General features: G+C 41.8%; 1 long non-coding RNA gene across 2 annotated transcripts in view; it reads left to right on the forward strand.

Moving 5' to 3' along the window:
• Positions 1-1,315: 1,315 nt before the first annotated feature.
• The window catches only part of LOC118548676 (uncharacterized), a 36,587-nt gene continuing 14,454 nt past the window's right edge, over positions 1,316-23,448 (forward strand). Inside the window, exons 1-3 of one of the 2 annotated variants that reach the window (XR_004923700.2) lie at positions 1,316-1,887; positions 7,628-7,687; positions 8,101-8,534. This is a non-coding gene — a long non-coding RNA (uncharacterized LOC118548676). Of the gene's footprint in view, positions 1,888-7,627; positions 7,688-8,100; positions 8,535-23,448 lie in introns of those variants that run through there. The other variant, XR_013444583.1, reaches the window with a different exon arrangement.

Below are 23,448 nucleotides of genomic sequence, written 5' to 3' on the forward strand. Positions count from 1 at the left end.
TTCAGATGCCCCTCAGTGTAGTTTTCAGTCATCCGTAACCCTGTGTTGGGTCTTCCTTTAATATGGGTTTGACAATGGGTGGTGCCTCCCAAAGTAGACCTAGGGCTCTCAGGTGCAGTTGAGCAAGACAGACAGAGGAGGCCTGTCCCTGGAGGAGGCTCAGGAGCACGTTCCTGTCCCAAACTCTGGATGTTTAGATTCAGCTTCCCCCATTGTCCTCCACTGGCCAAAGCCTCTGAAGAGGCCAGTGGGTTCACATTTGGAGCCCAGCTCCCTTCCCTTCCAGACTCCCCTTGCCCACACCACGGGTGGGGGTGGGAGGACCCGGTCAGACTCTGAGGTCCCACCTGGACTCACACCCCTGAGCATCATACTTAATCTTCTCTTGGGTGCCTGGGTGGTTCAGTTGGTTAGGCATCTGCCTTCAGCTGGAGTCATGATCCGGGGGTTCTAGGGTCAAGTCCCACATGGGGCTCCCTGCTCAGCAGGGAGTCTGCTTCTCCCTCTGCCCCTCCCCCATGATTGTGAGCGAGCTCTCTCTCAAATAAATAAATAAATATTTAATCTTCTGTTGTCTTTGGGTAAATCTTGCCCAGGAGTGGGCGGGGTTGGGGGGGAACTTTATTACAAAGCAAGGTGAGAAATAATGCCTAGAAAGGCAATTAGTGATGGTGAAATGTATTGCCTCCTAGGGGCATTTGTTTCTTAAGCAGTAATTCAAAGGGCTGGAGTTCTAACAATAGATTTTTTTTTAAATCTTTTTTTATTATTATGTTATGTTAATCACCATACATTGCATCATTAGTTTTTGATGGAGTGTTCCATGATTCATTGTTTGCGTATAACACCCAGTGCTCCATGCAGAACGTGCCCTCTTTAATACCCATCACCAGGCTAACCCATCCTCCCATCCCCTCCCCTCTAGAACCCTCAGTTTGTTTCTCACAGTCCATAGTCTCTCATGGTTCATCTCCCCCTCCGATTTCGCCCCCTTCATTCTTCCCCTCCTGCTATCTTCTTCGTCTTTTTTTTTTTAAACACAAAATGTATTATTTTCTAACAATAGATTTTAAGAAACAATTTCAGAGAACCTGTCTGACACTGAGCACATATAAATGTAACTTCTTTCTCTTCCTGAGCAAAGTCCTTGTCTTTTTCACCACTTCCTCTATAAACTGCTTTTCTTTTCCCTCATCCAGAAGAGTTCCTGATCTCCTGGCCTGGGAGATGTAGATATTAAATAGATCCAGATCTAGTGGGAGATTGTTCTGTTCGATTCCGTTTCTGGGACTTTCTCCTAGCCACAGGAAAAAGTCGCGAAAGTTGTGCCACAGTGCCATCTGCTGCCCGAAAGCGCCAGGCTCTGCAAGTGCTTTTAGTGTGTATTTTTACAAAAGCAGTTTTTTTCTTAAAGGGAACGAGGATCATTTTGGTTTGCTTGGCTTTGTTTTGTAATGTTGACGAACATCTGCGCTTCTCCATAACTAAAAACTTCTCTAAAGCTTTTGGTCGGCTAAGAAGACATTGCCCACGTGGTGGCTTCTGTCTTGGGGGGTTTGGGTCTGAGATTCTGCATTTCTAACACGCTCTCGGGTGATGCCGGCACCGCTGATGCCAGGAACACTTCTGAGTAGCAAGCGAATAGACCAGAGTAGCCCACGCACCTGAGCAGGGGACTTTTCTAGAAGACCCTCCTCGGAGAAGCAGATTTTAAATGGATTCGGAACCTCTGTAAGATTACTGTGGTTTTTTGTTTCCTTCTTGGGCTTGCTGTGAGGGAAGAGAAAAATGATCGTGTATAATTGTCCCACAGTGCCATCTATTGTCTGAAACTGGCAGGCACCTGAGAGTTACTTTCTGTTTTATCGCAGCAGTTCCTTCTTTAAGGTATGAACCACTTTGGAGAGTGGGGGGTGTGAGTTTTTGTTGTTGTTGTTATTTTTAGTAGACTCCACGCCCAGCATGGGGCTTGAACTCACGGACACTGAGATCAAGGGTCGCATGCTCTACCAACTGAGCCAGACAGGTGCCCCTTAACGCAGTTCCTTTTCTGGGAGGGAACCAAGATTGTGTCCACGGTGTGTTTTGTTTTGTAACACTAATAAACTCCCACAGCTCTATGTAACTAAAACTTTTAAAAGCCTAAAAGTTCTTTCGAAGCGTTTAAATAAGGATTTTAGAATTTCTTTGAGCACTTGAATGGCCTAAAGTTTTGATTTTTATTGTTTGATGATGTCAGAAATGATGTTTTCATCCAATTAGGGATGCTGGGAGAGGAAAAAAAAGTCAGATTAACAGGAGAAAAACAAACAGAAGTTTAATAACAGGTACACCTCCTATAGACATCGGAGAGACCCAGGAAAACTGACTAACTCCATGGAATGGACCAAGCCACCATTCTAAACACAAAAGGAGGTGTTGGGGGACACTTATGGGAAGTTACCTGGCTAGCCCAATAAAGAAGGGTAGGATTGTGATGCAGATTTAGGGCACTGCCTTCTCTGTGGATAAGAGTTTCTAGAGGCGCCTGGGTGGCTCAGTCCTTAAGCGGCTGCCTTTGGCTCAGGTCATGATCTCGGGGTCCTGGGATCGAGCCCCGCATCAGGCTCCCTGCTCAGACGGAAGCATGCTTCTCCCTCTCCCACTCCCCCTGCTTGTGTTCCCTCTTTCGCTGTGTTTCTCTCTGTCCATAAATAAATAAAATCTTTAAAAAAAAAAAAAGAGTTTCTAGAGATTGAGAGTCATCCCCTTCCTCCTGGTGCAGAGAGGGAGACACCCTTACAAATGGAGATTTTCCTTATTCATCTAAGTGCCTCTTACAAAAAGGTAACTTCTACCACTTGGTTTTCAGAGCATTTGCATGTCTGCTGTTTCTTAAAAATAACGAGCTCAAAATAATCCTTATGCCAAAGAGGCTTATTTTGAGTGGTATATTCTACTCCTCTTCAAGGTTTTCACGCCACCAATATTTTTGAACTGTCAGCTGGGGGGCAAAACTCTGTGTTTGGACCTTTGCAGAGACATACATGTAAGAAGAGCTTTCTGGAGACAGGGCTGGAGCAATACAAAATCCAGTACAAAATAAGGTGGGGCCCGAGGGAGCTACTGGAGCTGAGCTGGAAGAGAGAAAACTGTGAGGAGCTCCTCGGTGCCATGTGGATAGATGCCAGAGAGGGGCCAAGTCTCTACCTCCAGGGTCGCTCAGAAGGATCATTACAGGCTGTACCCAGCATCAAGGCACCGACCAGAAAGACCCCCTCGCCATAGCATCAGTTGTGGTTTTGAGCCAGGATTCTCCAGTCTGCAAAACCCCAATTGTGTTTTGTGCCCAGTCTGGGAAGCAACTCCCTATCCACTTGGTTTGACCCGTTGTCACGAGGGCACAAATTCGGGATTGCTTTTGCCCCAAACTCCTACAGAGTTTATAATGAAACCATTTTCCTGCTTAAACAACAACAACAAAACCCTGAGGGGATAGGGTAACTGGGGGATGGGCATTAAGGAGGGCACATGATGTAATGAGCAATGTAATGAACACATGATGTAATGAGTTAGAAGCAACTGATTGATCACTGGCAAGTTAACCTCTCTAAGACTCAGCTTCCTTATCTGTACCCCCTTTTGGGGTGATGGCGAGGATGAAATGAACATATGTGCTTAGCCCAGTACTTCTCATGTGATGAATACCAATATATGCTGTTGTTAGTGTTATTTATATTTATGGTAGGCCAAGTAAGGCACCCTGAATACATCAGATCCATTCCCTGGAACCTGGGAATACTGCCTTCTATGGCAAAGACGTTGCCGATGTGATTAAGCCAAGGAATTTGAGGGCTGGATTATCCAGATTGACCCTAACTGCAATCACAAGGGTCCTTATGAGAGGGAGACAAAGGGAGATGATGCAGGCAGAAGGGAAGGCAATGTGATCACAGAGGCAGAGCTTAGAGGTTGGAGTGATGCTTCTGTGAGGCAAGGAATGCAGAAGGGGAAGAGGCGGGAAAGAGATTCTCCGCTGGAGCCTCCGGAGGATCATTGCATGTCCTGCTGACACCTTGATATGGGCCCAGTAAAACTGATTTCAAACTTCTGGCCTCAAGAACTGTGAGAAAATACATTTCTGGGGGCGCCTTGGTGGCTCAGTCGGTTAAGCGTCCGACTCTTGATTTCGACTCAGGTCATAATCTCAGGGTCGTGAGATTGAGCTCCACGTGGGGCTCCGCGCTGAGCGTGGAGTCTGCTTAAGATTTTCTCTCTCCCTCTCTCTCTGCCCCTTCCCCTCAATCCAATATTGTCACCTAAAAAGCTACCTGCAGTCCATGGCAGGCAATATAAAAGAAGTTGTAGAAATGGGGGTGGTTTCGAAATTAGATTTTTTCACCATTCCTGACCTTTCTTACAAAATATATAGAAATATCCTATGTTACATAAATGCAGATATTCACTTCTGCTTGGCAAGCTAAAGAGTTAAGAACCTAGCAGAAAATTTGACCTGAAAGGTGTAAAGAGGGGGAAAAATTTTTAAATGGGACTTAGGTTTCCTTACTACCAATAGCATAAACTTCTGAGGCACCTACCGTCCTAAAAAAAAAAAAAAATCTTTAAATTAAATTTACACACCAGTTTTCGATCTCTTTTCCGACAATCCTTTTTGGAATGCTTCTTTACCAACTTGTTATCACCTTAACATTTTGGTAGACTGAGAATATTGCTAGTAAGATCTGTCAATGGAGCAAAGATTTATCTAAGCCATTTATTCAAATCCTGTTTGCAGGCTTCTATTTCAGGAATGTAATTAAAACCATCTACTGCCGCTTGAATTCTCACTGGATATCATCTCTGCTGGCCAATCTCTTTTGTGGACTCCACTTCAATGTTATATTAATTACAAGCTTCATCTAATTAAAATTCCTAGTCTGTGGTCTTTCTCCTACCCTTTATGCCCTAATATTCCTAAGGTGAACCCAGTAGTGATTGTTTCAAATGTTCACCATCTTTGTTTCCCTGAGTGCCTGCAGGCAGTTCTGTGGTTTAGAAAATTAGAATTTGTGCCTTAAAATTCATATTGTCTGAGGGTCCATTTCCAGCAAATATTGCTCCCGTTGATGGGCTGTCAGTAGCTTTACGGTTGTGGTTCTCACCAAGCCGCCTTCAAAACTACCTCATCCTGGGTGCTAGGGCAAAGTATGTTAGAACTGCAGGACACAGGTGCCTGGGTGTTGTACCAACAAAAACCCAGATGGAGGGGCGCCTGGGTGGCTCAGTTGTTAAGCATCTGCCTTCGGCTCAGGTCATGATCCCAGGGTCCTGGGATCGAGCCCCGCATCGGGCTCTGTGCTCAGCGGGAAGCCTGCTTCTCCCTCTCCCTCTGCCTGCTTATGTTCTCTCTCTCACTATGTCTCTCTCTGTCAAATAAATAAATTAAATCTTTTAAAAAAAACCAGATGGTACAGCCACAGAGACAAGAGCCCCTGCAGCTCACTGATTTAATTGTTGTGTGGGAATACCAAAAATAGAAACAGATTCTACCTCTCCATTCGTGGCTTCCCACTAATGACATAATGATGGCGCAAATGTCAAAAGTGGCAGAGCCTGAAAATCCTGGTCTCACAGTAATTGAGCTCCTTTACAATTGTCGTGACCATGTGACACAATGACAAAGGAAGTGGTTCTGAGAGGCACAAGCCTAGCAGGACAGCAGTAGGCAAAAGAGAGGACCACAGCCCGTGTGCCCAATACAGAGGCAGCCTACGTGGTACGTGGGTAGGCCAAGGCTCCCGGAGAGGAGGGCATGTGAATGTGAGATCTTTGTAAACATCAGATTATACATGATGATTTTCAGTGTTTAGGTCGTCTGGGTCTTGATGCCCTTATCTCACGAATGCTGATGCTTTATCACAACTTCTCATCTGTGACCAGATGCGTGCTATTTATCTTCTGTGGCTTAACTCTGCTTTGGCTTCATGCACAGTTTTTTCTAAACTGAAAATAAAATTACCTTTAAAGATAACTGCTCAAGGTCAGAGACTTGGTGGGTGGTAGGGGAAAGTGTGGTCCCTGAAGCCAACAAGATCTTTCCAGTAATCCACATTGCCTGCCTAAGAGGCAGGACACCGATTTATTTATGTAACCTATTACTCACTAGAATATTCAGAGGCAATACAAGGAGGCAGGTTGTTGGTTACCGTGATATAATAATTTTTTCTCAAATGATCGCTGTAGTTGTTACCACATGTAATAATTACAATTAAACCTCCTTAATGACTATACCAGTAACATTGACTTTGTGGTTGAGCTGAAGCATATCTTTGTATTTTCCATAATGAAAATTTTGTTAAACAAATTAATTGTGTAGACAAGACTACTGAGTGGAAAGGCTGTATTCAATCCCTTTAGAGGCAACCATTTACATACAACATGTAAACACTTGATATGCCAAATATAGGCAGTAAATCAGTGTGCTGATGGCAAACATTTTTATCTGTTTGCTAAAATTTGTTTCCCAGGTAATACATTATGAGTCCAATTACAGATGCTATATATTTTTGAAAGCATGAAAACTTGATTTAGATCACAACGGTCCTACTGTTCTCTAAACGAATATGCTGTTCTTACTTCACCGTAATTATTAAATTTGACTCTTGGTAAAATAATAGAAGTCTAGCCTAACCACGTCATTTTATGAGTCAATAAACCGAGGCTCCAAAGCCTCAGTGATGGAAATAGACATCATCTGGTGACCATCAGTTTAGTGTCATAGACTTGAGCAGTTTCTTTCATGAGTACAAGGAAGGTTCGAAGTCATTGGCACTTGGTTGCTTGCTGCTGCCACCGTAAGCTTCTACTTCTGCCATCTATTTGTCCCACCCCAGTTTGCCTGGTACGATCAATTGGCACCGGGCATTGCATTTCAGCCTCCTTCTTGGGCATATCCTGTACCACAGGCCTTAAAAAGCTAAAAACTACATTCCCCAAGATGGAAGTGAGGTGAAAGCCACCTTCCCGCGGCTTCAGCCCCACCACTGGCAAGCATAATCCCGAAGAGGCGGGGTTTTATGCACCCAAGATCTGCCATCTAGATCTGTCGGGCCTGGGGAGTGCGAAGAGGCCATCGTTGCCATGGAAACGAGATTTTAGCTGCGCATCCAATCGATCGTTCTGCTAGCAGCTTCTGCTCTTCCCTTTCTCCTCCGCTGCACTCTGTTGTCTAGTCTCCCAGGCAAAAGTGGCTACTAGGACTTCCTTTCTCCACACGTCAGTTATTCTGGGCTACTCTAGAACAGTCGGAGAACCCCAGGCTCTATGCCCACCTTGCCCCTGGCACTCCTTGCAAATGAAAACTGGTGGGGGGCCCTGGGAAACCTAAATCTTTTCTTGCAAAAAACAAAGGCAGACATCATTTCTGGAGGAAAAATACTCCTTGAACACTTTTGTCTCAATCTGCAAGAAACAGAGAGAAATGAAGTGTTTCTAGCATGAGCACAGTGGTGTTTTAGAAAGATGAGTCTAGCAAGAATTAGAGGAGAAGAAGGTGGAATCAGGTAAGCTATGTGGGAGGCTGTTTTCATAGCATGTTGTTTCCTTCCTTCATTTGACATATACTTACTAAGTTGTTACTACTCCCCAGTCATTGCTCCAGATGCTGAGGATACAACGGAAGACTGACCCTGCCTTTGAGAAGCTTATGGTAATTAAGCGGGAAATGGCAATCGGGCAGTGTAAATGCCAAGTAGAGGATACTCTGAAAACACGACCTGGACAACCAGAGAAAACAACCTTTAAGTTGACAACGGAAGGATGAGTCAGGAGACAGCCTGGGAAAGGGGTGGGAAGAGCCATCCAGGCAGAGGGAAGAACAGTTCAAAGGCTCAGAGGTGAGGGAAAGAGAGCTTCTTTGAGGACCTGAAAGAAGTTCAGGATGTCTAGAGCGTCTGAGTTGAAGTTGGGGAAAAGGAGGATGAAATGGGGAGAGATGAGGTTGGAGAGAGAGAACGAAGCCTTGAAGGGCTTTCCAAGCTTGTTAAGGAGTTGAGGATTTCTCTGAAGAACAACAGGAAGCCACTTAAGCAGAGCGGTGACATAATTACATTTGCATTCTAGAAACGTATTCTGGCCGCCGTATGGAAAATGGATCACCGGGGAGGAAACTGGAGGTTGAGAGACCAGCTGGGAGACTACCACCATAGGCCAGAGGCAAGACAATGATGGCCTAGATTTGGGCAGTGGCAGATGGCAATGAAAGGGACCCAAAACACCTTTCAAAGAGGAATCTTCAAGACATCCCTTTACACAGTTCTTCTAAAAAATTATTTTGCTCTTTCAAATCATGCGAGTGGAAATGGGGGCTTTGTGTGCACCTCTCACTTGTGCACATCGGAGTGGCCTAACCACTGGACATCTGTTACCAGACACCAAAATGAAGGACTTATGGTCACAGAGAATATAACCAACTTTTATAGGGTAGTCTTGCAAAATTAAATCAATTTTGTGATGCCAACTGTTTATCTCATTTCTCCAACTGAATTCTTTTTTTTTTTTTTTTAAGATTTTATTCCTTCATTTGAGACAGTGAGCACAAGCAGCGGGGAGAGTCAGAGGGAGAGGGAGAAGCAGGCTCCCCACTGAGTAGGGAACCCGATACGGGGCTCGATCCCAGGACCACGGGATCATGACCTGAGCTGAAGGCAGACGCTTAACTGACTGAGCCACCCAGGCACCCCTAAAGAAATGTTTAAATAAAAAAATCTCAACATACTCAAAAGTATAGAGATATATAAGTACATATACCCATTGCCCCAACTTAACAGCTATTTACCACACATGATTCATCTATCTCTTTTTCTTCTTCTTTCTCTCTTAAAAACTGAAATATTTTCCCTTCCTTCCTAAAATGGAAATATTTTTTATTTTATTTTATTTCTTTGGTTTTTGCCAGTTTGTTTTTATTGGTGCCGGTACTCCGGCCTTGACCGTGTACTTCCTCAGTGGGTACAGCTGCTCCTTCGGCCGCTGCTTCTGGGTCTTCAGGTTTTTCTCGTGCTTGTTCAGCTGGTGGCGCATGGCACGTATCTTATTGAGCTGCAGACCCAGGGACTTGTACTTCTCACAAGTATGCTCCATCAACTTACCCTTGTAGCATTTCCTGGGGTTCTCTTTCTGAGTCTGGTTGATGACGGGGAGAACGTGGATGATGGATTTGCAAACAACTCGGATCTTGGAGAGCTTGGAAGCCGTCTGCCTGTCACTTGACCTGACATCTCTTGGGTGACTCAAAGGTTCTTCAAACTCATCAGGCCCCAAATAGAATTTGTGATCTTCTCACACATCTCCACTTCTCCTCAACATTGTTTTTTCTCTGTGAAAAAAAATCAGTCTACCATTTTTTATTTTTTAAATTGGAATTGACAGAATCAATTGATTCTGTCAATGCTCTGTGAATCAGTTCTGTCAATTGATTCACAGAAGTCAATCACCAGATTGATAGATCAGTCTACCAGAAAGCTATGCATCAACCTGGAGATCTCCCTCTCTGTCATTCCTCATTTCCAATCTTTCACGAAGCCCTGTCAATTGAACTTTTTTTTTCTAAAGATTTTATTTATTTATTTGAGAGAGAGAGCACGAGAGCGGGGTGAGGGGCAGAGGGAGAAGCAGACTCCCCACTGAGCAGGAAGCCCAATATGGGGTTTGATCCCAGGACCCTGAGATCACCACCCAAGTGGAAGGCAGACGCTTAACCGAGCCACCCAGGTACCCCTCAATTGAACTGTCTTAATAGCTCTTAAGTCCATCCACTTCACCCCACCTCCATCACCATTGCCCTTATCCAAGCTACCTGGCCTGGGCTACTGCTATAGGTTCCTAACTGGTCCACCTGTGTCCACTCTGTCCTCCCGTTTACAGATGGCTGGCACTCACAGGAGAGGCCTAGAATGAGGATAAAAGTTTGTGTAGCCATCTATGTATAAGTGGCTATTTCTCTTTATTCGTTTTTTTTTTAAAGATTTTATTTATTGGGGCACCTGGTTGGCTCAGTCGTTAAGCGTCTGCCTTCGGCTCAGGTCATGATCCCGGGGTCCTGGGATCGAGCCCTGCATCGGGCTCCCTGCTCGGCGGGAAGCCTGCTTCTCCCTCTCCCACTCCCCCTGCTTGTGCACCTGCTCTCGCTTCTCTCTGTCAAATAAATAAATAAAATCTTTTATGAGTGGAGGGAGGGGCAAAGGGAGAGGGTGAGAGACAAGCAGACTCCCTCCTGAGTGGGGAGCCCCTCGTGGAGCTTGATCCCAGGACCCTGAGATCATGATCTGAGCCAAAGTCGGATGCTTAACCAATTGAGCCACCCAGGCGCCCCTCTCTTTGTCTTTAAACTCAGGTTCTTTATAAATTATGGATATTAATTCCTTGACTGGAAAATACGTCACACAGATTTTCTACTGCTCTACTGCTTGTCTTTAAACTTGTAGTGTCTTTTAAAATGGGACAGCAGTTTTAATTTTTACTTAGTTAAAATTATCAATATTTCCCTTGACGGTTTGTGAACTTTTTTCTTGTTCAGGATGATTGACTCTGCAGTAGGGTTGTTGTTTTTTTTTAAAGATTTTATTTATTTTTATTAGAGAGAGAAAGAAAGAGAATGCGTGTGCAGAGGGAGAGGAAAAGGGAGAGAAGCAGACTCCCCACTGAGCTGGGAGCCCTCTGCAGGGCTCAGTCTCACGACCCCAAGATCATGACCTGAGCAGAAATCAAGAGTCGGACACTTAACTGACTGAGCCACCCAGGCGCCCCACTGCAGCAGGTTTATAAACACAATCCCATATAGATCTTATTTTAATATTTTAAGAGATCTTTTTTACAGTTACACCCTTAATCCATCTGGAATTCCTTGTTTATCATGAAATATGGGTCTTTCTTCCCTAATGGAGAGCCAATTTTTCCAACCCTTCTAACTGACCAAGCTATCCTTTGCCCACTGATTTGAAATACTAGCTTTATCATACATTAACTTCTCATATACATGAGTCCATTTTCAAATTCCCCATTCAGTTTCATCGATTTAGTTTCTTCATCAGTACCATATTATTTTATTTATATAGTTTTTTTTTAAGATTTTATTTATTTGAGAGAGAGAGAGAGAACACAAGCAGGGCGAGTGGCAGAGGGAGAGGGAGAAGCAGGCCCCCCGCTGAGCAGGGAGCCCGACGTGGGGCTCGATCCCAGGACCCTGAGATCATGACCTGAGCCAAAGGCAGACGCTTAACCGACTAAGCCACCCAAGCTCCCCTTATTTATATCGTTTTAAAGAACATTTTGATATGTGGTGAATCTGGTGAAGTGTTATCTCTAACTGGTATTATTAAGATCTTTTTTTTGGGGGGGGGCGCCTGGGTGGCTCAGTTGGTTAAGCGACTGCCTTCGGCTCAGGTCATGATCCTGGAGTCCCGGGATCCAGTTCCACATCGGACTCCCTGCTCAACAGGGAGTCTGCTTCTCCCTCTGACCCTCCCCCCTCATGCTCTCTCTCTCTCTATCTCATTCTCTCTCTCAAATAAATAAATAAAAATCTTTTTTTTTTTTTTATGAAATGCTACATCCCTTAAGTAAGTGTTCAGTAACACCTCCGCATTACCCTGAAGACCGAATTGGCTTCTTTTTTTTTTTTTTAAGATTTTATTTATTTATTTGAGAGAAAGAGAACATGAGCAGGGAGGAGGGGTAGAGGTTGAGGGAGAAGCAAGCTCCCCACTGAGCAGGGAGCCCGACGTGGGACTCGATCCCAGGACCCTGGGATCATGACCTGAGACGAAGGCAGCCGCTTAACAGACTGAACCACCCAGGCGCCTCTGAATTGGCTTCTTACTTGAACACCCATTGTTAGGGAAGAGTACCAATGGAGTCCCCCACTGCTGCAACTTGTGGAGCCGATCCCATACATGTGGGGAAGTAGCAAGGACCCACGTGTCTCATGTGTAACTGGTAAACCCCAAGCTGAAAAATGTGCCCTAGTATAAATCTCTAACTGATATTATTAAGTTCTAGTTTTGAGATTCAACCCTCCTCTTTTGTTAAAGGGTCCCTAAGGTCCACTCTCTGCTTGCATTTGTCATTACAATATCTCAATGTACACCTTATAGTTCCCAGGTTTAGTAGAAATTTTTCTATATATTTTAGGTTGAGAAAAGATTGTAATCTTTAAAATCAGTCTGTCTCGGGTGCCTGGTTGGCTCAATCTGTTCAAGTCCCACATTGGGTGTAGAGATTATCTTAAAAAAAAAATCAGTCTGTGTCAAATCACACCACGCGCCTGGGTGGCTCAGTCGGTTAAGCGTCTGCCTTCAGCTCAGGTCATGATCCCAGGGTCCAGGGATCGAGCCCCGCATCGGGCTCCCTGCTCAGTGGGGAGTCTGCTTCTCACTCTGCCCCTCCCCTCTGCTCAAGTGCACTCTTTCTCTCCCTCTCTCTCTCTCAAAAATAAATAAAATCTTAGAAAAAAAAAAATCACACCATGCTGGTGGATCCTGGGACATATACTGTCAGCTAATCCTTTCCATGGGGTCTAGATTCTGGTGAATTTCTAATAGTACTTCTTTCTTTTTTTCCTGAGTTTGGATTTGGAGTCTTTTCATGTTAATTTTGTTTTGTTTGTTTTTGTTTTTTAAGATTTTATTTTTAACTAATCTCTACACCCAACCTGGGACTACAACCTACAACCCCAAGATCAAGAGTCACGTGCTCCACCAACTGAACCAGCCAGGTGCCCCTCTTTTTTTTTAAGTTTATTTAATTTTTAATTAATCTCTACCCCTAATATGGGGTTCAAACTCACAACCCTGAGATCAAGAGTCATATGCTCTTCCAACTGAGCCAGCCAGGCACCCCTTCCCATGTTAATTTTGACTAATCTCTAGCCACCCAGTAAGTACCTTCATTAGATTGGGGAATTGAGTTATCTCAGACTTTTTGTATTTAACTGAATGTAATCAAATGTTAGCTTTGCTTTTATTCTGGGCAAACTCTTCCCCACTGTTAGAATTTAAGGAGCAAAAGAGCACAGAGGACAATGTCTGACTTTTAAGCAACTTTTGGGTTGCTTTTAGAAAAATGTTTTTCAGTGCCTTCGGATCATTAGGAAGGCTATCTGTGTGAGTGAAAGATTTATGTGAAGCTAACTTTGTAGCTAGAAAAGGAGGGGTGGCTTACTTGCTATGACTTGCCTAATGAATTTTTTTTTTTACTGGGAAAATGAAATGTAACATCTTTTAACTTGAAAAAAAATAGCACAGTATTAATCTGATCAAGGTGTGACTATTAAAATTTTCACCATTCATCTAAAATCCTTATCATTGTAACTATTGTAAGGATTTTTTAAAATGTGAAAAACCACAACAGAAATTAGTTATAAAAATAGCCTTTGTCAGTAATCCTTCATGCCTGGCGTCTGCCACATGTACAGAATTTTGAAACTAATTAGACTTCATTTTACAAAAGGAGCTTTTTTTAAAGAAAGCACTCATTTACATGCTAATGAGACAAGTCATTTGCATGTTCATTGAATGCCTCACAAGTTCCCAAACTCATCTTGCCCTCCCTTGCGGAACTCTGTGATGTATTTGTACATTTTTCCCCCTCAGAGTCCTTTATTGGGGCTATAGCGACGACTTCTTTGTCTCTTGCCTGAAATTTTCTCGCCTGCAAACTCCAATTCATCTATCAAGATCCAGTTCAAATGTCACCTCCTCTGAGAAGCCAACTTTTACTATCCAGGGCAGAATTAGTCACTTTTCTCATAGTAGACCATCTTTCCTTCTCTATGTATCAGTTTACTTGCTTACCTTCCTTTCAAAACTCTGAATTCCTCAACACCAAACAATATTCCACCATAGTTGTGCTCAATAAATGGAATGAATGAAGAAATCTTTTTTTTTTTTTTTTTTAAATTTAAAAATCTAAGACCTGGAGCAAAGAACTAAACTGAAGAGCAGCCATGAATGAAGAAATCTTAAAGGCTGAGATTTTCTTATCTTTCTTTTCTTGATATTCCAGTCCTTTTTGTTTCCCTTAATATGCTCTCAGAATTTTTTCAATAATAATAATGTTTTTCCCAGTGTTTTTCATTTTTAAAGTAGTTTCATTGATCTGTTTCTTTTCAGCCCTTCAACTCTTTTGGGGGCAGGTCTTCCATCCCCCCCCATTTTGACCAATGAGGAAAGAGACACCCAGAAATGCCAGTGCCTTAAGATTGCCCAGTGAATAAGAGAATCAGAAATGGATCCTGGGTTTTCTGATGACTAATGTTTTTTTCCATGATGTGACACTTTTTCTATAATATCTTTTATTCTCTAGAGATTTAGTCTAGTTAAACTACAAAAACAAATTGAAAGCAAATAGCATCTTTTTTTTTTAAGATTTAAAAAAATCTTATTTATTAATTTGAGAGAGATAGAGAGAGCAAGAGCAAGGAGGAGAGGCAGAGGGAGAGGGAGAAGCAGACTCCCCACTGAGCAGGGAGCCCAACGTGGGGTTCGATCCCAGGACCCTGGGATCATGACCTGAGCAGAAGGCAGCTGCTTAACTAACTGAGCCAGGCACCCCAAATAGCATCTTTTTTAAAAAGATTTTATTTTTAAGTACTCTTTATACTCAATGTGGGGCTTGAACTCACAACTCCAAGATCAAGAGTTGCACACTCCAATGACTGAGCCAGCCAGGTGCCCCGAAAGCAAATAGCATCTTAATGTGAAACTTTGAAAACTTTCCTTTGAATAAGGGGAAAAGAGAAAAATGACCATTCTTATCACTTCTAAATCATCATTCTTGAATGTCTTAAATATTGTACAATTTAAAATTTATTAAAAGAGGGGCGGCTGGGTGGCTCAGTTGGTTAAGACTGCCTTCGGCTCAGGTCATGATCCTGAAGTCTCAGGATAGAGTCTCGCATTGGGCTCCCTGCCCAGCAGGGAGTCTGCTTCTCCCTCTGACCCTCCCCCCTCTGGTGCTCTCTCTCTCATTCTCTCTCTTTCAAATAGGCGCGATTATTGTTAATTGAAAACTTTTCTCAAATAAATAAATAAAATTTTTTAAAAATAAAATTTATTAAAAGAATAGTTTAAAAAGCAAAGTCTACTCTTAAATCTCCAACTTTGGATTTTTTAAAAATTCCTGTACTGAACAATAGTGTTTGTTTTAATTTGAAAAAAGAAAACTTGATTTTTTTTTTACTGGTACTCTGAAAATACATATAAAAATTACACTGGCATGTTTCATACATTTTTGGATAAACCATGTCCCTTTATAAAGAGAGAAAGCAGTACCAAAATAGGTCCTTGATTATTAGGCATTTTTTGAACTGGTGCAGGCAAATGCAGAACGTTCCAAAATTATTCATCTATTAATTTGGAATTTGGCATATATTATTCAACATAATTGGTGTTCCCAGAATTTCTTCCCTTATTCCTCCTTTCTTCTTCAACTATGTGTTCTCCTTGGATAAGCTCAGCCCCTCCTATGGCTTCACCTTCCAGGTGCCCGTTTAGAACTGCCAACATTTTAACTCCAGCTGTGACCAAAGCTCTTCACTAAAAATTCTCTCGGGATACTTGATATCTTTCCCTTGATGTCTCAGTAAAGTGAACATGGATTCATTATTTCCTCCAGCACTGACATTCTGTCTCCTCCCTCCCACCGTCCCCACAAATCCTGTAGGACCTTCTTCTCTATTCCCAGGGCTACTATCTTGTCCAAGTCTTTATCTCTGGCCTAGTTTGTCTCAGAGCATCTTATCTATCGATCTTTTGGTCCCTTGTGTAGCTCATTCTTCACACCGATGTCAGAGTTTCCCTCCCAAAACCAAATCTAGCATTCTCATTTCCTTGATTAAAAACCTTCCCTAGAGAAGAGACAAATCTCCCAGGCAGAGGAATTCCAAATAATTTATGTAGATACTCCAGCCTTAAGGAGGTGAAGCTTAACACACACACACACACACACACACACACACACACACACACCCCTCTTGAGGGTGGGCTGCACTGACTTCTTTCCAAAGAGAAGAGTATGGAAACTGTGGATATCAGGAGTGAGGGGAATAACTTGACAGTGGAGAAACCTGGCAAACACTGTCTCAGCCAGGTGATCAAGGTCAACATCACCAGTGATAAGTCATATTGATAGCATGTTCCTTCAATATGATGTGCTAATAATGGTATTTTACCTCTGCGGTCTTCTTCACAGAAATACATAACATCTGTTTATTCATGAGAAAAACACAAGACAAATTTCAATAGAGGGGCATTCTACAAAATACCTGACGAGTCCTCCTCAAAACTGCCAAAGTTATCAAAAACACAGAAGTCTGAGAAACTGTCACAGACAATTGGACCCTAAGAAGACATGATGACTAAATCTAATATGGTATCTTGGATGGAGTTATGAAACTGGAAAAAGACATCGGGTAAAAACTAAGGAAATCCGGAGAAACGAATGTATCAATATTGGTTCCTTAGTTGTGACAAATGTACTAAACCAATGTAACATGCTAGCAATAGGGAAAACTAAGTATGGGGTATATGGGAACTCTCTCTACTGTCTTCACAACTTTTTCTAAAGTAGGCTCCATGCCTAACATGGGGCTTGAACCCACAACCCTGAGATCAAGGGTTACATGTTCTAGTGACTGAGTCAGCCAGGAGCCCCTATCTTCACAACTTTTATGTAGATCTGAGAGTATTCTAAAATAAAAGTTTTCTCAAACTGAGGGTTGCTGGAGTGGGGGGTGGGGTGGGAGGGATGGGGTGACTGGGTGATGGACACTGGGGAGGGTATGTGTTCTGGTAAGCGCTGTGAATTGTGCAAGACTGTTGAATCTCAGATCTGTACCTCTGAAACAAATAATGCAATATATGTTAAGAAAGAAAAAAAGAAGAAGAAGAATGTAGCAGGAGGGGAAGAATGAAGGGGGGGAAATCGGAGGGGGAGAAGAACCATGAGAGACAATGGACTCTGAAAAACAAACTGAGGGTTCTAGAGGGGAGGGGATTGGGAGGATGGGTTAGCCTGGTGATGGGTATTGAGGAGGGCACGTTCTGCATGGAGCACTGGGTGTTATGCACAAACAATGAATCATGGAACACTATATCTAAAACTAATGATGTAATGTATGGGGATTAACATAACAATAAAAAAATTAAAAAAAAAAAAAGACAAAACAAGTCAAGCTGAACAGAAACATCTAAATGTAGGCGTTAGTTCTACGAAAAATAAAGGAATTCTGCTTAGTGAAAAAAAAAAAAATAAAATAAAAGTTTTCTTTAAAATTTTTTTATCTTTTTTTTTTTAAGATTTTATTTTTAAGTAATCTCTACACTCAACACGGGGCTCGAACTCACAACCCTGAGATCAAGAGTCACATGCTCCACCGACAGAGTCAGACAGGCACCCCTTAAATTAAAAAAAAAAAACCAAACACCTCTCCTGGCTACCTCTTACCTTTAGGAGAAATCCAAATCCAATATTACTGGCATTGGAAGACCCTTCACAATCTGGCCCCATCTACAACTGCATACTAATTTTCTGCCAAGTCCTACATGTCCAATACTCCACTCTCAATTAATTTTTCAGTGTTGTACAAATGTACCAGGTTTCACCATATTTATTTGGGTCAATGATTAGATCTGCCCACAAAGTCCTACTTAACCCAAATACACATTATGTGTTAGTCCTACTTATTCTAAAAGATATTTGGTATTCTAAGCTTCTTGAAAAAGCAAAGTAAAATGCCTTCTCCAGTACCTTGCTAATTGCCCAGACAACCTCCCATACAATGTCTTCTGGCTTTACCACTACGGGACATTGGCCTTTCAAGGATTCCAATAAGATCAGGGTAAAATATTAAAGAGAGGGGTGCCTGGCTGGCTCAGTCGGAAGATCATGTAATGCTTGATCTTGAGGTTGTGGGTTCGAACCCCATGTTGGGTGTAGAGATTACTTAAATAAAACTTTAAAATAAATAAATCAATTTGGTTTAAAAATTTAATAAAGAGAAAAAAATAACTTTGTTCTCGATTTTATAAATTTTATAGTATAATCTCAATTTTGTAAAAACACACAAAACAGAAAGGGTATTTATAAGTCCAGGAAAAGAGAAAAAGAGCAGGAAGGCAATCTATTAAAATGCCAACTATAGGTATTCCCAAGTGGTGGGTTATACACAATATTTCCCTCTTTTTTGTACTTTCTCATATTTACTTTATTAAAAAAATGAAATATAACCTACATACAAAAATGTATCTCATACATATGTACTTTCTAGTTTATTATTTATATTATTAATTTATATTATTTATTTATTTATTTTTAAAATTATAAGTAGGCTCCATGCCCAGCATGGAGCCCAATGTGGGGCTCGAACTCACGACCCTGTGATCAAGACCTGAGCTGAGATCAGGAGTTGGACGCCTAACTGCCTGAGCCACCCAGGCGCCCCTGTACTTTCTATTTTAAAGCCAAAAAAAAAAAAAAAAAGACAAATACAGTGTGGCTGATCCAGGTCAATAAAACAGAACCTTATGGAAGTTTTCCGCATGCAACATCCATGACCATGACCCTCAGTCTTCTCCCCAGAAGTAGCTCCTAACTCCTGATAATCAAGTCCTTGTTTTTCACATTTCTTTGGTTTTGTTTTACCTGTAGGTGTGCATCCTGGATTTGAGTATTGGCCGAATGGAATCATGCAGTTTGGGTTCTCTCTCTCTCTCATACTTTTGCTCTTTCTCTTCTACTGCTTAATGTTTTGTTTTTGAGATTTGATCTATATCACAGTGTGTAGCTGTGTATTTTCATGGCTAAAGCATATTCATTCTATTGAATAAATATGCCACAATATGTATTTCCATTTTAGTATAGATGCACTTGGGATTTTCATTTGGGGGCTGTTACAAAGCATGTTGCCATGAACATTCTTAAACATTTATCTTGCTTACAAAGTGCATGTACCAGTTTTTCCAGAGTGTACACATAAAAGAACTATTGGCCTCAGGCTCTGTTTGTCTTCAACTTTATTAGGTAACGCCAAACTGTTTTCTAAAACATTTCTACCAATTTATAGTCTCACCAGCAGTGTATGAGACTTCTGTGGTCCACATTATTATCACAGTCTGATATTGTCATATTTTTGGATGTATAATTGGCATTCTTTGAAAAGACTTCAGGGGCACCTGAGTGGCTCAGTCGTTAAGCGTCTGCCTTCGGCTCAGGTCATGATCCCGGGGTCCTGGGATCGAGCCCCACATCGGGCTCCCTGCTCTGCGGGAAGCCTGCTTCTCCCTCTCCCACTCCCCCTGCTTGTGTTCCCTCTTTTGCTGTGTCTCTCTCTGTCAAATAAATAAATAAAATCTTTAGAAAAAAAAAGAAAAGACTGCAAATTAAATTTTTTGCCAGTTTGGAGGGTTTGTAGTGGTATCTCACTGTGACTTTAACTTGTATTTCCCTGATTGCTAATGAGGTTGACGACTGTTTAGTATGTTTATATTTAAAAACAAAAACAGAAAGTGAAATTTAAGTAAATATACCATTCACAACACCAACAAAAATCTATCATATTTTTTCCTTTTTCCTGGAAGTTCATAGACCTTAGGACACTTTATTTTATTTATTTATTTTTAAAGATTCTATTTATTTGACAGAGAGAGAGACAGCGAGAGAGGGAACACAAGCAGGGGGAGTGGGAGAGGGAGAAGCAGGCTTCCCGCTGAGCGGGGAGCCAGATGTGAGACTCGATCCCAGGACCCCGGGATCATGACCTGAGCCGAAGGCAGACGCTTAACGACTGAGCCACCCAGGCGCCTGACCTTAGGACACTTTAATTCTACTTACCTACCTCTTGATTTGTATTCAGGATGATTATATACTCCAGTTTGCCCAGCCAAGCCCTGGTTTACATCAGCTGTCCCTGTGTCATAAGTAGTATCTCCCCCTTTCACTCTCAAACTGTCCTGGGTTGTATATAAAATAATATGGTCATCCCACTTATATGTCTTTGTTTCGTATATTTTTATTCTCTTTATTTCTGTCTCTCTGTCCCTCTCTCTCTCTCTGTGTGTATGTATGGATACACATATACTGAATATTTTGTGTTCTCCCAAAATTCATAAGCGGAAGCCTGAATGCCCCAGGATGATGGTATTAGGAGATAGCACCTTTGGGAAGTAATTAGGTTTAGATGAGGTCATAAGGGTGGAGTTCCCATGATGTGATTATTACCCTTTTAAGAAGAGGAAGAGACACCTAGAGCTTCTCCTCTGCCATGTGAGCACATAGCAAGAGGGAGACCGTCTGCAAACCAGGAAGAGGGCCCTCACCAGAACCCAACTGCGGCAGCATCCAGATCTCAGACTTCCAGCCTCCAGACTGGGAGAAAGAAATTTTTGTAGTTTAAGCCACCCAGTCTGTGGTATCTTATTATGACAGCCCAAGCTAAGTGGTACAGATATATATGTCCCGTAAGACATTATTATATTGTTTCATGCAGTCAATATTCATTTAGATTTACCCATATATTTACTATTTCATTAGCCTCCAATCCTTTTTGTATCTCTGGTTTTCCCTGTGGGGTCATTTTTTTTTTTTTTAAAGTAATCTCTCTGCCCACCGCAGGGCTCAAACTCACAACACTGAGATTAAGAGCGGCATGCTCTACCCACTGTGCCAACCAGCTGCCCCGGGATCATTTTTCTTCTGTCCAGAGAATTTAGTTTAGTATTTACTTTAGTTTAGGTCTTCTAGAAGCTCATTTTCTCAGTTTTTGTTTGTCTTCAATCTTGAAGAATATTTTCAGCGGGCATAGAATTTTAGGTTGGCCATTATTTTATTTCAGCACTTTGAAAAGATCTGCCTTCCAGGTTTTTGTTTATTTGTTGAAAATTCACCTGTCCGTCTAGCCATTACTCCTTTGAAATGGTCTATCTCTTTTTCTTTGCTGCTTTTCAGATTTTCTCTTTGTCTTTTTGGTTTTCTGGAGTTTTGCTGCGATGTGACTGCTTTGAATTTCTTTTCATTTATCTTGCTTAGGATTCACCAAGCTTTTAGAATCTGTGGGTTGTTATCTTTCAACAGGTCTGAAAGATTTTCAGCCAATATCTCTTTATTTTTTTTTAGAAAAAAAAATTTTTTATTAACATATAATGTATTATTTGTTTCAGGGGTACAGGTCTGTGATTCATCAGTCTTACACAATTCAAGTGCTCACCACAACACATACCCTCCCCAATGTCCATCACCCAGCCACCCCAACCCCCCACCCCCTCCCCTCCAGCAACCCTCAGTTTGTTTCCTGAGATTAAGAGTCTCCTATGGTTTGTCTTCCTCTCTGGTTTCATCTTGTTTCATTTTTTCCTCTCTTCCCCTATGATCCTCTGCCTTGTTTCTTAAATTCTGCATATCAGTGAGATCGTATGATAATTGTCTTTCTCTAGTTGACTTACTTCACTTAGCATAATACCCTCTAGTTCCATCCACGTCGTTGCAAATGGCAATATTTCATTTTTTTGATGGCTGCATAATATTGCATTGGATATACCAATCTCTCTTTAAATAATTCCTTTACCCCATTCTTTTTTCTTTCCCTCAGAGCTATAATTGAATGTATGTTGGATCTTCTTACTCTGTCCTCCACCTCTCTTAAACTTTCTTCTATATTTTCCATCTTTTTGTCTCTCTGTGCTAAATTCTGGATAAATTCTTCTGATGTTTCTTCTAGTTCAGGAGTTGGCAAACTTTTTCTGTAAAGGTTCGAAGAGTAAATATTTTAGCCTTAATAGACCATGCAGGGTCTGCCACAACTTCTCCACTCCGCCCATCTTAGCACAAAAGCAGCCATAGACTATAAGTAAAAGAATAGGTATGACTGTGTTACAATAAAACATCATTTATAAAAACAGGCAGGCCAGATTTTTGCCCACAGACCACAGTTTGCCAACCCCTATTCTATCCAATAAGACTTTTTTTTTTAAACTATGTCCAATCACTGTCCAATTTGAGCTTTTAATTTCAGTTATTATATTTTCCATTTCTAGAGGCTTTTTTATTATCTGCTATTCATTTTTTAATGATATCTTTTTTTCTGGAGATAATTTTAAATTTATCTGTTATTTTTTTAAAGAAAGTAAGCACAGGTTTGTTTATTTGTTTGTTTAATATGCACTAGACGACCACAACATCTGAAGTTGGTTTCTGCTGTTTCTTGTTCATGATGCCTTATTTCCTTGTGTGCTTGATTATCTTTGACTGGACATTTGTTGGTGCCCCTGAACATTTATATGTCAGGATTCCCTGACAGTCTAAGATGACAGAAACTCCCTCCACTGAGAATTTGCTTTTCTTTTGTCTGGGGCTTAAGGGCATTAGGAGTCTAGTATCTGATGGCCATAAACTATATTTATGACTTGAGGTTTTTGTGGACAGCCCAGTGATGTGAATTTGGGCTACAATTCCCTGCATGGATCAACCTGTGGGTGAAACTTCCTTATCAAGTTTTCTACTCTTTTTTTCCTCCTGTTCTTTCTGAGTCAAGGCAAGCATTACTACAGGCTCCTGGAGGTAAGAGCAGTGGTAGGTTTACTGCTGGTTCACTTTTGTCCCAGTGTAATGTGGCCAGGGTCTCCTATTGGACTCCTCACCTTTGGCTTTCAAAATGAAAGTCTGCTTCTGCAACTTAATGTTTTGTAGAATGCTTTTTTGCTTAGGGCAAAAGCAGCAAAAAGTGCCATGTTTACCTCCCTGGCTACTTGGTTCCTGATTTTCACCTGATTCTGGTACATCTGGGTGGCTCAGTTGGTTGGCCATCAACTCTTGATTTCTGCTCAGGTCATGAACTCAGGGTCATGAGATCCAGCCTCGCGTTGGGCTCTGTGCTCAGCAGGGGTCTGTTGGGGATTCTCTCTCCCTCTCTCTATGCCCCGTCCCCACCATGCTCTCTGTCTCTCAAATAAATAAATAAATCTTTTTTTTCTTTTTTTTTTTTTAAAGAATGTATTTATTTTTTTGAGAGAGGTAGATTAGAGTGAGAGAGAGAGAGTAGGGGGCAGGGGAAGAGGGAGAGGGAGAAGCAGAAGCCCCACCGAGCAGGGAGCCCAACATGGGCCCGGATCCCAGAACCCTGAGATCATGACCCTAGCGAAAGGCAGACACCCAACTGACTGAGCCACCCAGGCGCCCCAGTAAATAAATCTTTAAAAAAATTTTTTTCACCTGATTCTTATAATCCTATCAGCTTTTTGATTTTTTAAAAAGTTTTATTTATTTAAGTAATCTCTACACCCAATGTGGGGCTCAAACTCATGACCACGAGATCAAGAGTCAAAAGCTCTTCCAACTGAGCCAGCCAGGCACCCCAACATTTTGATGTTTTTATGAAGTTTTTTGTTTGCTTGTTTTTATGAATTTTTAAAAAGATTTTAT

The sequence above is a fragment of the Halichoerus grypus genome, chromosome X (assembly GCF_964656455.1).
Source record: "Halichoerus grypus chromosome X, mHalGry1.hap1.1, whole genome shotgun sequence".
NCBI lineage: Eukaryota > Metazoa > Chordata > Mammalia > Carnivora > Phocidae > Halichoerus > Halichoerus grypus.